Source organism: Mixophyes fleayi, chromosome 9 (genome assembly GCF_038048845.1).
Source record: "Mixophyes fleayi isolate aMixFle1 chromosome 9, aMixFle1.hap1, whole genome shotgun sequence".
In the NCBI taxonomy this organism is placed as follows: domain Eukaryota; kingdom Metazoa; phylum Chordata; class Amphibia; order Anura; family Limnodynastidae; genus Mixophyes; species Mixophyes fleayi.
The window spans coordinates 66,112,609-66,130,577 of NC_134410.1; the positions used below are offsets into that span (position 1 = coordinate 66,112,609).

General features: G+C 41.5%; 1 long non-coding RNA gene across 1 annotated transcript; it reads left to right on the plus strand.

Annotated features, from left to right (window-relative positions):
- The first annotated feature begins 1,719 nt into the window (after nt 1-1,719).
- Nucleotides 1,720-4,233, plus strand: LOC142101627 (uncharacterized). Its single transcript, XR_012679084.1, has 3 exons — nt 1,720-1,874; nt 1,950-2,057; nt 3,844-4,233. It is a non-coding gene; the product is annotated as an uncharacterized LOC142101627 (long non-coding RNA).
- The last annotated feature ends 13,736 nt before the right edge of the window (nt 4,234-17,969 follow it).

A 17,969-nucleotide genomic window follows, 5' to 3' on the forward strand; every position in this document is an offset into this window, starting at 1 on the left:
TTTTTCTAGAGATTGATGCTTCAAATGCAGGCATAGAAGAAGTTCTGTCTCAGAAGTCTCTTCGAGGACCGTTTCATCCTTGTCTTTCTTTAGGAAATTTCTCCCTGTGGAGAAGAACTGTGCCATTAGGGACTAGGAGTTGCTGGCCATCAAGGCGACTCTTATCAAGTGGCGTTATCTGTTGGAGGGCGCTCAACATCAAGTCACTATTTTTACTGATCATATAAACCTTCTGTATCTCTAATCTGCTCAATGCATGAATCCCAGAGAAGCACTCTTCTTCTCTCACTTTGATCTCTATTTAACCTTCAAGCCAGGGAACAAAAATAAGAGCTGACACATTGTCCCGTGCATTCTCTTTGGACAAGCTTTCAGAGGACGGTCCTTCTCATCCTATCCTGGACCCTAAATGTCTCATTTCTTCCACTAGGCTCAACAGGTTAGAGCATACTGGGGCTTGTAATTTCACAGCACATGGAGAGCCACAGATTGGTCAGACCTGCCCTTTACTGTCAGTTATTTTCACAAAACCATAAGGGAGCTAACACAACATGACACAACTTCATTTTAACAGCTCATTCATTTTAAGAAACAAGCAAAATCCCCGGTGGTAGACGTTTGGGCGACTCTGAAATGACTGACAACAAAGATCCCAACAAAAAAAAGACTGACTATAAAACTGAATAAAAGACACTTACATCAAAAGCCACACAGTAGATTTCTGAACACAGCGCCATGCTGACAGCTACTAATTGAGAACACCCTGGTTGCCAGCACTACAGTTTTACGTCTCTTAACACAGCCGCCTAGAGAAATGTGAATTTAAGATGGCACTAAAGTGTGTACTTGCAGGGGTCCTCACATTGCCACAACTGACATTATTACTGATGTTATTGATACCGAAGACCTTCAATGCACCGAGAGTGTGCGTATCCTGTTGATTGTCTGACATAGGAGTATGCTGTACCTATACACTGTATTCACCCCTTGTCCCACCCTTTGCTTTTACTCCCCTCCCCCCTAACTTTACTTTAAAATCAGTCAAAGCAAATAAGAAAAAAACAAAAAATTGCAGCCTGTGTGGACACAAGTACGCCACTCCTGATTTAACATCTACACGAAAAATGTTCAGATGTTTGGGACTGAAGGAAATTGCAGTTTTACCATGCATATGGTGCTTCTAGAGACGCTAACTATGCCACATATGTGTGGCCAAATTGGACATGGCTCCAGTATCTCAAGGCAAATTGGCAATTCTATTAGTGTGTGGCCAGCTTAAGGCGCAGAATGTAAGCACTATTCTTAAGTGGCTCCCAGTTGTGTCCTTCAGTAGATGTGTATTATTGCTGTACCTATCTTTTCAGAAACCTGGTATACATAGAAAAAAAAGACATTATTTGGGGCACTCTTGAGACCTATCTATATTATGACTTAACTGGTTCACTTATAAATTCACCTGAAAACCTTCAAAATTGCAAGTGGACTAGCTATGTTATTTTACTTTTGACAGACAGATCTGCAAAGTTTAAAAACTAGGTCATTTGGTAAAATATACTTCCCCACATCAAGTATCTTCAGTTTTTAGCATGTATACCATATAAAGTATGTCTAATATTAAATCTGTCTAACATTTAATTTTTCTTTATTAAATTTTAAAGACCTCAATAAATCTGTATTTTAAGCCATGCTTAATTTCTTTCTTGTTCAGGATGGAGTAGGTGTGTTCAACATGCCTACTGTTTCTTTCTTGAGACCACCGTTTCAGCGGTGTACCCCAAATAATGGGATATTCACAAGAAAGGCCCAGAACATTCCAGGAGCTCAGAGTGCATCTTGTGATTACAAAGTTTCCTCATTACATCCTCCCCCAACTGGTAAGAGCCTGTTAAGTGTGTGCCATGGCCGTAATTTGAGGATAAACCTATTAATCATTCTTGGTTTTACTCTAGCAGGGTTTGTTGCATCGGAACTTGTTGGACCAGAACAAACTTCCATCTGCCCGATTCAACCAAAAGGTTCTCTGAAAATCTTTTCCAAAACGAAGTCTCGTCTCTCAGGTAAGACTCAAGAACTGGAGGAAAACATTGCCATTGTTGTTCCCATAAGCAGACCTTGCAAGAATGACACTTGGGAACATAAGGATAATATAGCTATCTTCTTCTGCTGTCATTGTTGTATTGAGCCCTAAGACTACAGGGCATATTTAATAAAATGGTTCTAGTAGAACTTTAGCAGCTATTGATTACAGCAAATCAAATATTTGTTTCCATTTGTATCACTAGTCAAAGCTAAAAGTTGACTGGCTGCTGTGAGCACATTGCTCTTTCCAACAATGGTTGTCGCCTTTAGTGAACTTTATTCCAAGCTTAGGCATCTCCCCAGGTAAGGTGTAGGTCCACATGTGAAATTGATAGACTTGCTGGGTTGACACTACTAAATAATGCACATACAACAGCCAATATGGGTGGGATCTGTTTGATAATGTTGTCACTGATTGTGCTTGTCCTGATTGGGGAGAGTTGCAGATATTCAGAGTCACACCACCTTTCTATATCAGATGGGCGTTTTGTTCAGCAGTATTAAGAGAGTGGCTATATGGTGGTAGATGGTGATCCCACCTAACTGCTACATCAGTATGCTTCAATGAGTAAAGTTGATTAAAAGTGGGACTTACACTAAAGGGGTTGTCAAAGTGTTTGTAATATTTTATTACTGCAGCTGATATAGATTTTATTATTTGCAATTATATTTACTATTATATCTTACTATATTTATACTAGTATAAAAATGTTTATCCATACACACAAATAATATGAGTATAGTTTACAAAGAGTTTTTTGGTAAATTTAAATTTTGGTTCACACTATTAACCTATTTAAACTGTTATCAATCTTATGGTGACTGCTGCAATTACGCTGGGCAGGTGCAAAATATTCATAATGTGGTATCTTTCCAGCAGTGAAATACATCTGCATTGTATTCCTGGAATGTCCCATTCATTCCCCAATTCTGCCTCAGACATGCACTTTTGATCATGTACAGAGGGATGAACATGTGTAATAAGGCACGAGAAAAGCACCTGAAAAAGTGAATGTGAAATGTTTAATCAGTTCTTGAATCTGCAATAGGAAAGCAGTCAATGGCATCAATCTGATATGAACTGTAAATGTATTAGCATATTGTGTCCAAAATCTTTTTGCATTTATACAAACCTATTATCTTTAATTTTTTATAAGGATTACATAACACAAGTTATGGTCTTTGCTTATTTTGTAATCCTTTATGAGCCTAGATAGTTTCCAAGGCTATTTTTGCATTCCATGTTTCCTTGCTTATATGGACTGAACATAGCCTCGCTTCTGTGTTTTAGACTCAAATTGTATAATGTATCAAGAGTTAACCCTAACCTTATATTATACATTTTTGTTATCTGTATCAATTAGTCAGAGAAGTTTGATTTACAGTGAGCTGTTGTGCTGATAGTGGATTGGGTGGCTTCCATAGGGTCGACTAGGTGCTGTCAATAGACAGATGGACTTGTTGCCATTATTTAACATTTCTCATATAGTTTACCAATAGTGTCTTACATTTTGGTCTGATTCTTGCGTTTTCTTTGCTGGCTTCCTCAAGCAATATGTGAATGACATCCAAGAGATTCTCAAAGCTGAAATTAACAAACATTACTTTCCACTGAGGGCTCGGGGAGATGAATGAAGGGATAAATAAATTCCTTTCCATATCCACATACATATGTGGGGACTATAAGCAAACTTTACTCCTTACACATAATACCATTATAGTAGTATAATAATCGCCTCTTAATCTGAAAATTTTATTTTCCAGGCTTACCAATTAGGAAACCTCAAGGAGCTCCCATTAAACATGATAACAAGGGAATGAACTGAGCAGTAAAAGGATGTATTCATCATGAAGACTTTACAGTTCAATTTAGTTTCAATGTATTTGGCGCCTTTTTAGATGTAACCTGAGCTTTGACCCTCCTAAGACAGACAACTGCAGCTCTGCTATCTCCATTAACAACAATATTCTGAGGTATGTTTCAAATAGTGGAAACTATTTTGGCTTCATCCCCACACTATTCAGCATGTTTTCTTACTTTACGGTCTTGTCTACACTGTAATACTGCATTTTCATGGAGAATGTTGAGTATGTGGAACAACATCTAGAATGGGGATGATGATTCTCTATCATGAGCCTTTATGTGCACTTTTACCAACTAGCTGGCCGATTACATCTAGTAAAATGTTCTGGATATACTTAACCATTACAAACAGTTACAGCTAAGATAATTAAGAGTCTAATGGTTGCTTATTTTTAATTATTTTTTTTGGGGGTGGGAGGTTTGCTGAATATATTCACAAATGCAGCTTTCACTAATTCCAAGAGACTAATTTTGTTTCATTGACGTTGTGCAGGTGTTTATTCTTTGCTTTTAGTCTCTTTTGTTGCCCATACTGCAGCATTAAGTGCTTCTGCAGGTGGTTTCATTTATTACCACTTCACGCTGCCGTCAGACTGCTGAATAGCAAGCCTCCAAATTGATACTGTTGAGTGTAGTTTTTTTGTGGAGGTATAAGAGGTTCTGTGAAGAAAGCTTTGCCAGCTTTCTGACTGCAGATACGAGAACCTCAATGTTTGTACCTTGGGCTTAGATATTTTCTCAATTTCAGCTGATGGTACTTGAAATGAATTGCCTCCCTTTTCAAACTGAGGTTGTACATTTAATTTTTTTTAAACTTGACCACTAGAGAAAGCTGATCACCTTGTGGTCCAGGTTATTGTACTTTTTTTTTATACATATTTGCTCTGATCAACTTTGACATTGTTTGTCCATATTGACAACGCCACCAGCACACACTGGCCAGAGTCTGGTGTCCCAATTTGCCATGAGATTTGAAGTAGGGATTTGCCAAAATTTAGGTACAGGAGATTCAGCCTCCACTAAGTTGAGTGCTTTTGGTAATGAATAGTTGGGAAATATCCTTTTGGAATGCATTTGGGAATTTGTTTTTCTTTTATGAGATTCTATTTCAAATTTCAGCATGAATACTATTAATTTAGTGATACTGTACCTGTACTGTATATAATTTTGAATAAATACTTTTCATAGTTACGAGCCTTTCAGAGCAGCAAGTAATGTTTGTTACTAATAGTAACTAAAAGACGAAATGGCTTACTATGCTACAACCGTATATATCCCTTCAATATATTAAAAATGTACATAAACTAACTTAACCCAACATATCATCTTGTCGCATCCCCTGTGTGAGATTGCCAATCTCCAAATCGTAATATAGAACTAAATAATATACAGGGTGCGTCCAAAGAGGATATAAAAAAAAAAATCTCCTCGACATATTGGAACTCCAGCACCTGAGGACGTTATCCTTTTACCATTTGGATATACATTACTATACTCCACGGGCTGTGGTTCAGGATCCGTCTTTTGGGACATTGGCTCCTGATAGTGAAATATTCACACTCCAGCGTTTCTACTGTTCACAAGATCTCTGAGGATATTAATTATCATTAATTTGTCGGGAGTTCAATCAGGTGAAGCTTATACATCACGTTCCGGACCACGCTACATCTTATATATACGGATTAGAGATTATACACTCTCGCGCTACAGCTGCACTTAACGATTGGGTGAGACCTCTCCTATTATATACCATCTGATTTATATGGGACTCGTTCCATACTAATTGATTTTATCATTGGTAAGGTGTACTGGCCAGACACCTAAAAATTATTACAATCCATAAGTTTTTGCATTCACATTGTATAGTATAGTATAATATATATATATATATATATATATATATATATATATATATATATATATATATATATATATATATATATATATATATATATATATATATATATATATATATATATTATATATTATTAGTGATACATATTACCAGATTTCACCGGTTATACTATTTGCATGCTACATATGTGAGTTCTGCTATTTGAATATTTTATTATATATTAAAGATTTTTTTTTATATCCTCTTTGGACGCACGCTGTATATTATTTAGTTCTATATTAATGTTTGTTACTATATTGAGAGGTGGCACTCCCCCTCTATGAGGAGTTGATGTGTAATATTGGCGATCCAGATAAAATATTTTTCATAGGAAGCTTTTTGGTTTACTTGCAATATTTTAAGGCTGTCCAGGGAGCAGGCTATTGCTTGATAAAATAAGAAGTTTTACTAATAAGTCTTCCAGATACGGAGAACAGAAATGACTTGTTCCTGAAGTCTGGTTGCAGTCATCACCATTACTTTTTTCCAAGGGCGCCCCGGGCCGCTCAGAATCACGGCTGTTAGGGCCATTCGCCCCCCCCCGGAAGTAATATAAATGTGATGCGGCCGCCTGCGCGGCGTGTGCCCCCCGGGCTGATGTCCGTCAGCCCGCGCCTGCTTTTGTCTAACTTCTTAGGGACTATTCATCAAAGGGTGGATATTGAAAGTGTAAATATTCTTGGAGGCAAGCTAGAGGAAATTTTGTGACTGGCTGAATTGGTATATGCAAGTATAAATTCTGATTCTATAGCTTGTATTACAGAACATAAGAACTCCATTCTTAACTTGCAACCAGGAATGTATAAATTTAGTAACGTAACAGCCAAAATGTATCATTCTTTTTAGAGCAACAAATAATTTGAAATAATATCCTGATAATGTCTGTTACTTGGGAATAGGAGATATGACTTTTCGCTGCAAAGAACAGAGTGGATTATCTGTACGAGGTGTGGACATTGTATAATAGACAACATGGGAAAGGTCACGATAAATTATCTTTTATGATCTTGCTTTTTGTCTACTATAGGAATGTCGTATTAGGATTGTGCATAACACTTTAGTGTACACTAGTGGTTCCCAAACTGTGTGCCACGGCTCCCTGGGGTTCTGCAGCGATCTCACAGGGGTGCCGCGGCCAGGGCCGGTGGTAAGCAAGGAAGGTGACTACTTGGTAATTATTTTGGCTTAGGGATGCCTTGAAAAAAATTATGGAGACCCTAAGGGTGCCTTGAATTGAGAAAGTTTGGGATCCACTGGCGTACACCATACCACCTATTTCCAAGACTTGACTGTGCAGGGACATACCTGTGAGCATTTTGTTGCAGTAACCTTTTTTTTTTTTTTTTTTTTTTTTTTTTTTTTTTTAGATTCACTTTCAGTAAATGTGTTTCTCTTACTTTTGTCCATGGCCACCTAATTATTATTGAATTGAGGTGTATCAATCAGACCCGTTGCCAAAGGTGTATAAAATCAAGCACCTAGCTATGCAGTCTCCATTTGCAAATCTTTGTGATACAAAATGGGTCGTTCTGAAGAGCTCAGTGAATTCAAGTGTGGTACTGTGATAAGATGTCATCTTTGCAATAAGACACTTTGTGAAATTTCACCCTACTGGATATTCCATAGTCAAATGTTATATTATAATGTTATTATAAGAAAGTGGAAGCATTTAGAAACAGCAACTCGGCCACAAGGCGGAAGACCACGTAAAATCACAAAGCAGTCAACGACTGTTAAGGCGCATGATGCATAAAAGTCGATAAAGTTCTGCTGATTCCATAGCTGAAGAGTTCTGAACTTTCACTTGTATTAATGTAAGCACAAAAACTGTGCGGTGGGAGCTTAATTGAATGGGATTCCATGGCCGAGCAGCGACATGCAAGCCTCACATCGCCAAGACCAATGCCAGGCATTGGATGGGGTGGTGTAAAGCACACCGACACTGGACTGTGGAGCAGTGGAAACGTGTCCTGTGGAGTGACGCTTCTCTGGCAGTCAGATGGGCTTGTCTGGGTTTGGCAGATGCCGGGAGAACGTTACCTGCCTGACTGCATTATGCCAACTGTGAAGTTTGGTGGAGGGATAATGGTATGGGGTTGTTTTTCAGGGTTTGGGCTAGGCCCCGTATCTCCAGTGAAGAGCAATCTTAATGCTTCAGCATACAAAATCATTTTGGACAATACTATGCTTCCAACTTTATGGTGACAGTTTGTGGAAGGCCCTTTTCTATATCAAAATGACTGTGCCCCAGTGCACAAAACAAGGACTACAAAGACATGGTTTGATGAGCTCAGTGTGGAAGAACTTGACTGGCCCACACAGAACCCTGACCAACCCCATCGAACATCTTTGGGATGAACTAGTGAACTAGAACGGAAATTACGAGCCAGGCCTTCTTGTCCAACATCAGTGCCTGACCTCATAAATGCTCTACAGAATGAATGGCCTCAAATTCCCACATAAACACTCCAATATTTTGTGGAAAGCCTTCCAAGAAGAGTGGAAACTGTTATTCCTGCAAAAGGGGGACCATCTACATATTAAAGTATATGTATTTGAATACAATGTCATTATAGACCCTGTTGGTGTAATGGTCAAGCGTCCGAATACTTTTGTCCATATAGTGTACTAATCGCTCAAAACGTATATAGTGTAACCACAAATCTGCTAACATCCCTTTAAGCTCTCTATGGGTAGATTCAATTCCCAGCGATGTTCTTTAGAACAATATGGGGTGCGCTTTATTACCGTTACTGAGGTAATTTTAACACATTTTTGCTTGCGGCTCAAAGCTGCGAGCAAAAATCAGTGTTGAAATTACTGTAGTAATTGTAATAATGCACAGCTATTACTGTAGTAACGGTAATAGTGCGTGACCCTCGAACAACGCAGTGAATTGAATCTGACCCTCGAACAACGCAGTGAATTGAATCTGCTCCCTAGTGTAGCCCGGTAAGCAGCATTATGTAACTCGCAGAAATAACTCATTTTCTATTTCTAAAGACCCTAATATCATATTTCCTCCTAAAACTATCCACAGACCGTTGGTGAGCTGGCACCAAGCAGCCAAATCGATTTACACCCCAATTTCTATTTTAAAGAGGTACCATCAAATAAGTAAAAACGTTTAATTTATTATAAATTGTCTATATCTTCATATAAGGTGCTTAGCAGAAAAAAATAGGCTTTCATGCTATAATAAAGTGTGTAACATAATACAGATTGCACTAGTAAGACAATAAAGTATACCAGGATACACATTCCCAAGTGTATGGGGGAGATTCTGCTAAATCACTTATTAGGGACAAACATAACTGTAATGATAAAAATTAAACATTTTTATCATATTTGAAATTTGTAATATTTCCCAATCCTTTTTTTTTGCTGTGATCAAAATGTGACTTTTTTTTTTTTTCCTTTAATATATTTTATTGAGGTTTTTCAAAAGTAGGAGGTACAGAGAATGGAGGCGCTAAATCCCAGAACATACCAACGAAATAAAAGCTTGTAAGAATTTTCTTTTATCGGAGTACAAATTGAAGATTTAGCAACTGCTTCTCAGATTTCTGTCCATTCTTCAGGATCTAGAACCTCTGCCATATCCTCCTCCCAGCGCAGCTCATGCAACTCTTTATCAGGTAAATTGTTATTCATCAACCGCCTGTAAAAGGTGGATATAAGGCCTTTATAAGTTGACCTGTGGACACAAAGACACTAGAGATGGACGGCAAGGAGTTTGCGGGTCTATTTGGTTGTTGAATGAGTTATGTATTTGCAAATAGTGGTAAAAGTTTGAAAATCCCATTGGAACTATGTCTGGTAAAAACAGAATGTTCTGCTTTGTCCAGTGGGAAAAAGATTTGGGGTTAATTCCCGGAGGAAATACAGGGTTATTCCAGAGTGAACATGTGTAAGAAGGTGGGACGGGGGGGGGGGATGTCCTAGCGCCCAAAACGCAGCAGGGGAAAAGGGCCCCTGTTCTCGTGTGCCAGGCACTCGTTATGCTGTATGGGAAAGGGGAAAATATGGGAGGAGCAGCTCTGCAAGGTGAGTGCACCACGGGAACAGCCCTCACCGGACTATACTCACGGAAGCGGGTCTACGACGGTGACTCCCTCTATCCCTGCTACTCCAGGGGTTCTCACTCGCAGGGGTCTTCCGAAGACCTTGTCTGACCAATGCCTGCAAAACAAGGGAGACCAAGCCACACAGAACAATCCCTTCCCCAACACCCTGTACTCACCCAATCCCTACGAGATGCACCATACCTTTCTTCTCCTCGAACGGAATCCTCCCACTCACACGCCCTCAGCAGCCCTGGTCCACTGGAACTATGTTGCTCCACAGGCCTTGACCCGCGGCTGCTCCGTGCAGGACTTTCAACTTGCCCTGAAGTCGTCGTCCCCAGGTCTTCCAGACCCTCCAGCCGGCGGCGCCTCTTCTCCAGTTCGGCGCTCTGCTTCCCGCAGTCCTCATGGCGTGGGCACTCAGCTCTTTGCCGGCTCCATCTCTTGCCCCGTCTTCACGTGGCAGGGTAGCTACCAGCCCTTGAAAGGGCTCCCTGCCACTTCCGCCGGCGTCTCCGCCGCTGGACGTCCCACGACGTCCTCTTTCTTCTCCTCCGCCGGCGAACTGACCTCAAGATGGCGGTGCCCGGCGGTATATAGTCGCCGGCGCACAGATGTCACTCGGCGGCGCCACAAGCCCTGATTGGCTCGCCACGGTGCCAACAGTTTAAACGGCCGGAGGTGAGCCAGGATTGGCTCGGCTATCCGATTGGCCAGCAGGGGGAGGTGAGCCCTGATTGGCTCACTTGCCCTCTGCTGTTGGGATCTGTAGGGGAGAAATGGAGGTACTCGCCGCTGGAATGCAGGGCTGGTGAGTAGTTTGTAGTCTCTTCTTTCTTCGCCCTCTTCCTGGGCACTGCAGTTGCAGGGCCCCTCTTCAACATTCATTTGGGATTGTCTATAAGCTTGAAGGTGCGTGTACAATATTTCCATATTTCAAGTAAAAAGCGAACTGCAGGAGGGAGAGTTTGAAGAGGGGGATGGTCTTTTATATAAAGCCAGAACAAAATACTGGGAGATAACATCTGGAGAAGGTTGGCTTCTGTGTCGACCCACAATCTTGTCTGGACACATGCATGAGCTAAAAAATGTGACTATTTTTTAACACACAATTTTGTGTAGGACATTGTTTCAGTATTTGGTGCTTTTGTGCAGACCATGCATGTATAAGGCACTTTGTTAGTTGAGCAACCCACATATATTGGTTAAATATCCAGATTAAATTGCTTTAGTGTCTTTGTTGCCTAAATCAGATTTATTACTTTTATGTCATATACACACAAGAAGAATATGTCCTCCCTTACTTTCTTTGTGTATTTAACTGCTTTGCATATGGGTTATCAATATGAATATAAAAACATTGTATTTTTTACAACTGAACAGCCTGTATTGTTTTGGCATTTTAACATATGAGCTTCCACTATATATAGTATTGCAATTTTGTGGTATTCGTCAACTATGAAAACCATATCATTTATCAAGTTTGTCAGATATCTACAAAAAATACATTTTTTTTTTTTTTTTGGTCAGAATTTATTCAAATACAGTCAGGAAAGATCTTAAATATTTTACATCCTCTTTCTATGAATATTAACAATGTAATTAACTACTTCATGCCCAGGAACATTTCTATAATGTGATCCGCTGAAAAGAATTTGATGGGGAAATTGTAAGAATTTTATTGCTAATTTGAGAAACAATTTTAGTGATTTCTTAGGGATACTTTTGTTGTTTTGTTTTTTTTTTAAAGAATTTTGGGCTGCTAGCTTGGATGCCTTCCACAACCTACTGGTTTTTTTTCTTTGTTTTGTTTTTTAGGGGGGGTTAAGGGCTGATATGCATGTGTGTTGATAAACACCTGTACTTTGTTCAAGCTTTTAGCAGTGAATTTGAAGTGTATTCTTGAAATCTCAGTATACTGAACCATATATGCATTAAGCACTCCCATGGAACTCCATTATATTGCACTGAGCATAGAAGGTAGTCTGTGAGATGAATAAGAAGAAACTCAATTATTTTGGGGTTCATACTGCCAGACAACATTATTTTTTATTTCATTTTTTTTGTGAAGAAACTCTGTAAAAAAAGAATAAATACCCTTAAGAAATATACCAACTCCATTTGGATTAAAAGCTTACAAGACTGGATCCTACAGAAAAAAGAACAGAGTTTATAAGTATGAATGTGTTTTTTTTTTTTTTTTTAAATTTTGTGGTTTTAATGAAGGGTGTCTTTTATTTACATTTTGCATTGGTGCACTACAGGATACAGTGGGCCCTGGGTGTCAGAGCAAGCTGGTACTTGTGGTTCCCCAAGTGCCAGATACCCTGGCAGCCATGGGCTTGCTGGGACCTTTAGTTCACCAATGTAAAACTAGTGTTTTAATTCACTTTTTTTCCTTAACCATTTATCACCCCCCACCGCCCAGGGGTGTGGGAAGAGACCTAGTGCTGTCAGCATGGGGCTAGGTACCACTAGGGAGGGGGCGTATATATATGTGTGTATATGTATATATGTGTTTGCGTGGGTTTCCTCCAGGTGCTATGGTTTCCTCCCACATTCTAAAAAAAACATATTAGTAGGTTAATTGGCTGCTATCAAAGTTGACCTTAGTCTCTCTCTATCTGTGTTTGTGTGTTAGGGAATTTAGACTGTAAGCTCCAATGGGGCAGGGACTGATGTGAGTTCTCTGTATGTACAGCGCTGCGGAATCAGTGGGGCTATATAAATGTAGTGATGAGAATATATATATATATAAATAAAATTTTTTTTATTTTTTTTGATGTGTTGCCGATTTTTATTGTCGGCAATCACACTGTCTGTATTTTATCCGTGTCAGTGAAATTTACATGACGAGATTTTGCCTGTTGACATTTTCGTCTGTCATATCTCCGTCTGTATTCCTACCGTGGGAAATTTGTACCCAACCAAGGTAGATTGATGGACATGAGATCAATATATGAGAGACACACAAAATACACCAGCACACTGTTGTCACCCAGTACAAAAGTCTTTGTTATACCCATTTGAAAAGCCATCCTCTACAAGTGTCGGCTAAGTCCGTTTTTGTAGTATTTTCTTTTTTTTTACTAGATCAAGATATGCAATGTATAGTTAGATAGATGGAACTTGGGTGATTAGGATGTGAATACATAATTTTATAGTTTTCAAAATGGGTTGGTGTATGTTTATATGTTTTCAGTGCTTAATTACCACAAAACTCAGTCCTAAGCCCTCAATCATAGGTAGCTCTTTTCGCTACCTATAACAGTTCTTTTGGAAAACGAAGTTATTTTGGAATTGTCACGTCTGTGGATGACACCCAACTTTAAGGGAAGTAATCCTGCCATCTATGCCAAGTGGAGAAAATTTGTAAGGGCGATCGTTAACTACACTAGTCATGTGCTCTAGGTTATATAACTATCAAACATTCTACATTAATTCCGAAAATAGAAGGGCTCTCTGACTGTTTCCATTTCTTGGCTATTAAGCATCTGGCTGCTGTCAGAATATGGCCCGGGAGTAACCACATGATTTTGTGGGTGTCAGGAGGTAGTCGAGGGAGGAGAAAATAAGATAGATGAAATGGGGATCTTAAATTGGTTATTTTGTGAATAAGGTCAGCTACCTCTTTCCAGAAGGGGATGATTTTTGGGTAGCTCCACCAGATATGGGACAGGGAGCCACGCTGGCCACAGTTGCGCCAGCAGAGTTTGTCGGATAGATTGTTTTCCAAATCTATTTTTCTTTTGACAACAAGAAGATAAAACCTACCATCAAACTTTAATTCATTCCACTCCTACAATCCTTTTTGAACTCAGTGGCTAAGCTAATTTTCATTGCCAAACGTTCTTCTACTGCTGCTCCACTCTGCCAATCCCTACATTGGTAACCTGTACTTTACAGAAAAAAATGTAAAATTATTTTACTAACATACAAAGCCATAAACAAAACTGCACAAACCTACATATCTTCCATAGTGTCAAAATATATCTCTGCATTGGTCACAATCTGTGCCTCTCATCTTCATTCATTGCTTGCTCCTATTTTCGGTTACTTCTGCCCTTTAATAAATAGAGCCATGTGTATTAATGGAGAAATAAGCGGGTCCTGCTATAGAAAAATGTGTGTTTAGCCCTGTCTATCATGCAAAGCATGGGGAAGCCTATATAACACGTAACTCGCAATCCTCCTTCTGTAATCGCCAGAATGACAATAACAGATAAAAATTAATAATTTCAATTATTCATTTTTCATTTGTCTTTAAAATATTTACTTTTCATATTATCATTTTTTTTGCATTACTAGTGCAACCACTGCGCATGTGCTCCTGGATGCCCAGGTCACACATGCACATATCTCCTGAGATTGGCCAGTGAAGCTGTAAATTAACCCTTAATTAACTGTTTCCGGCCAGTATCAGAAGCAGCAGAGTACCACTAAGCTGCCCCAATGATATTTTATTGATCAAATTGAAGTGAAATGTGATGATAGAACATTAATCTTATTGCTGGAGATTGATAAATAGCCCAGGTCTTCTTCCCTGGCGCAATATAAATGTTAATATAAGAAGTTGCTGCGATGAACATAAGTCAATTACCCCCTGGGCGTTTTAGTAGCTCCTTGTAGTCAAGTCATAATTCTACAAGGTTGCATCTATGTACATAAAGCTGATTCCAACAACATTTGTCACAAACACTGCAGGCAATGCTGAAAGTGACACCGGTCGATTTGCTGACATTATTTTTTGGACTACCAGCATTAAAGTGGGTTAACAAGGCTGTAAGAATGTGATTTGAATGTGTGCTTATTAACAACAGTGTGACTGAGCCCTGCAACTGTAATCCTCTTAAGGGCTTGCCAAACTTGTGCTCGAGTTACTGTTACAACTGACAGTTTCTAGACTCCTTGCAAATGCTGGAAGGACCATGTATTCAATGTCTGTTCATCTACGGTCCTTCCAGATATCTGCTGCGGTCCCACTGCTATAGTACGCAACAGCAGACCTCATTGGTTTGCAAGAAATCAAAAAGTTTTGGAACTTGTGCCCAATGGCTATGGCATTAGCCATTAAATCCAATGGGAAGAGCATTGTGGTAGAGGGAAATTCAGATCCCTCAACGCATTTTGCCTGGTTTCCCCTCCGGTCACTATCGCAAAGGTGGCTTTGTGCATGCGTGACCTTAGGTTTTTGGAAGGAGCATGTGCAGATTTATTTTACAACAGTGGTCTGCATACGATAGAAGAAAACCAGCGGTGATTTAAGTAAGCTGTGTTCACCAGTACATTTATTGGAAGTGCTGTACCGGCACAACACTTTTAATAAATTCTCATGATCTTTCATTCCTTTTCTTTGAGATAAGGAATGAAAATGATTGTGTAAAAAATGCACTAGTTAATAAATATGCTCCACAGTGATCTATTTATCAGTATACTGAGAAGCATGTAAGCGGTGCTCACCTTTCAGGGTATTACAATAGGGACAATTGAGGCATAGTTGCGCCCAAGACTGCTACCTTCCTTATACACTGAGGCACCTAGGAGAAGACCTCTCCAGTCTCCACAGGTCTGTGCTCCTAGCAGGATGGGGCTGCAGGCGTAGTGACAGACCTCCAACAGCTCATGACAGCACCAAAATGGTGATTGCATCTCACTGGAAAGCAGAATGCACATTGTGCGCAGTATTTTCCTTTGTTCTTTATTTTATTCTATTTTTCTAAAACATTTTTTTTTCTCCCAATCTATATTTCTTTCTATATCTCTGTATCGTTCTTCTCCTTTCTTTCTCCCTTTCCATTCTTCCCTTTCCTTCTTTTATCTTTTCTACTTTGTTATATCACTTTGTGGGGGTCGCTACCCTGCGTACCCACCAGGACAGTTGCCCTGGTCCACACTGAAGGTACTCGCCTGATCCCGAGGGACTGCTATGGAAGGTGTTACTCTCTCCGGCTGCAGCAAGCCCACCACTGTACTTTGTGGCGTTCACTCCCCTTCCTCCTGCAGACAAGACAAGAAAGAGACATACCCCCAAGGGGAAGGGACGGGGAAGGGGCTACGACCAGGAATGAAGGCACTTGCTCAATTCCGCCTGTCGTCACCCCATGGTTAGTCTAGCCTGGACATCGGGGCTGTGAGTATTTGGGACAGAGAACGTCCTTGCCCAAACTCTCTACTCACCAGTGGTGAGGGCCACCCAGCAGTTTAAGTGACGGGGCTACACTTGCCAGCAAAGCGTTGCCGGTCTGGCGGTTCCCACCTGGAACAGTCAGTGCACTTCCGGAACTCTGGTGAACCACGCCCTACCCCACGGTACACTGCCTGCCCTGGAACCGTCAGGTTAACCTGCCGGAACTCTGAACAGGCATCCAAATGAACCGCGGTTAGCTCCCCCGGAACTCACAAGGGATGTGTTGCAATGCCAGCGAGGAACCCACGTAGGTACCTCCGGAACATACCGGTATGACGGAGACTTACCGGGCGGGAGGACTACCATGTGGCTTTTCGTCTGGCGTGGTGCCTTGCCCGTTCTCCTTGCCCCTTCCAGGCCTAGCGTGCGGCCAGAGAACGGACCAAACACCATAGCATATCTCCAACGGGACGCTGACTACTTACTCCTGGAGAGGAAACACAACCCAACCTCGCAACCCACGTATGCACACAACAATACAGTACCAGAATGCACAGTATACCTTCCTACTCTGCCCGGAACCTCTTGCGTGCCCTAGAAGAATGCTGGGCCTAGTGCCCTGCCCTAACTAGGGGCCTACCTGGCTGAGGGCCTTGTGCCCTGCTGTGGGGCTGTGCCCCTACCTGGCTCTGGGTTTCATGCCTGGACCTAACTTAGGGCCTTATGCCCTGCTTCTGGGGCTGAGCCCCCGACCTGAGCTGTGGGCCTAGAGCCCAATAACTAGCCTACAGTGGTCACCCCTATCTGCTGCTCAGGCCTATCACCTGGTGTGCCACCAGGGGCGGGCTGGGCCGGGGGGAATCGGACCCCCGGGCTGCTTAGAATTACAGCTATTAGGGCCGGCCGGCCGCCCCCCGGAAGCAATATTGCCGGTAAAAACCGGCGATAAATGTGTGCATATCTATGATGTGGCCGCATCACATGACACGTGATGCGGCCGACTGTGCGGCGTGCGCCCCCCGAGCTGACATCTGCCAGCCCGCGCCTGTGTGCCACGTGGGCCTGTCCCTGGAGAAAGATGAGAGCTAGGCAAAGGTGGTAGAGTGCGGGCATAGGCCCGGGAGAGGTGATGCCCAGGGGGCCTTACCTGGTCCAGGGATACCTCAGACGAAAAACGACATACGCCGAAGTAGCCAGTCGGCGTCCTCCAGAAGCGGCTGCTGGAACTCTCCTCCTTCCCTCTTTGCGGCCGGGTCTTCAATCAACAGAGTAGCTCTTAGCCCTGACAAGGGCTTTCGATCTCTGTTTTGCAGGCCGCTGATCTGTGCGCTGCTCCAGTCCCTCGATGTCCTCTCAGCAGTTTCTCCGCTGCCGACTGAACTGCTGGGCGCCGACCCGGGCTTCTTAAATAGACGCCGATGCCTGATGACAGTGCGTCGCTGCGTCATCTCGCGTTTGCCAATGTTTAAATGGCCGGTCGGGGAGCGCTGATTGGCTATCACAATTTTGCTTTACACTTCTACCTTTTCCCCTATTTTTCTTAAAGATTTAAGTGTCTGCAATCCCCAACACCCCCGACTGAATTTACAATTATTACAGAAGAGCAATATTTGCACTGCCATTTACAGCATAGTACGTGTGTAGCGCATATATCTGTTCGCTACACGTACTGTGTGTAGTGTTGACAGAGTATGCAAAGCCCTGCGTTTAACCCTCCCAAACTTTGAGATCTGATGCAATAGCCTGTGGCTGTGAAGCGTATTCCGGCAACATGATGCAAGCCTCATACTGGTGTCATCAGGTCTCCTCCAGTCATACTCCCCCGCACCACGTGACCTCTAGTACAGCACAGTGTGCACTGTTAGCCGTGTGCGTCTACATGTATTCTTACACCAGTGATAATAAAGGTGGTGGTAAATAAATTGTCACAAAAGTGCG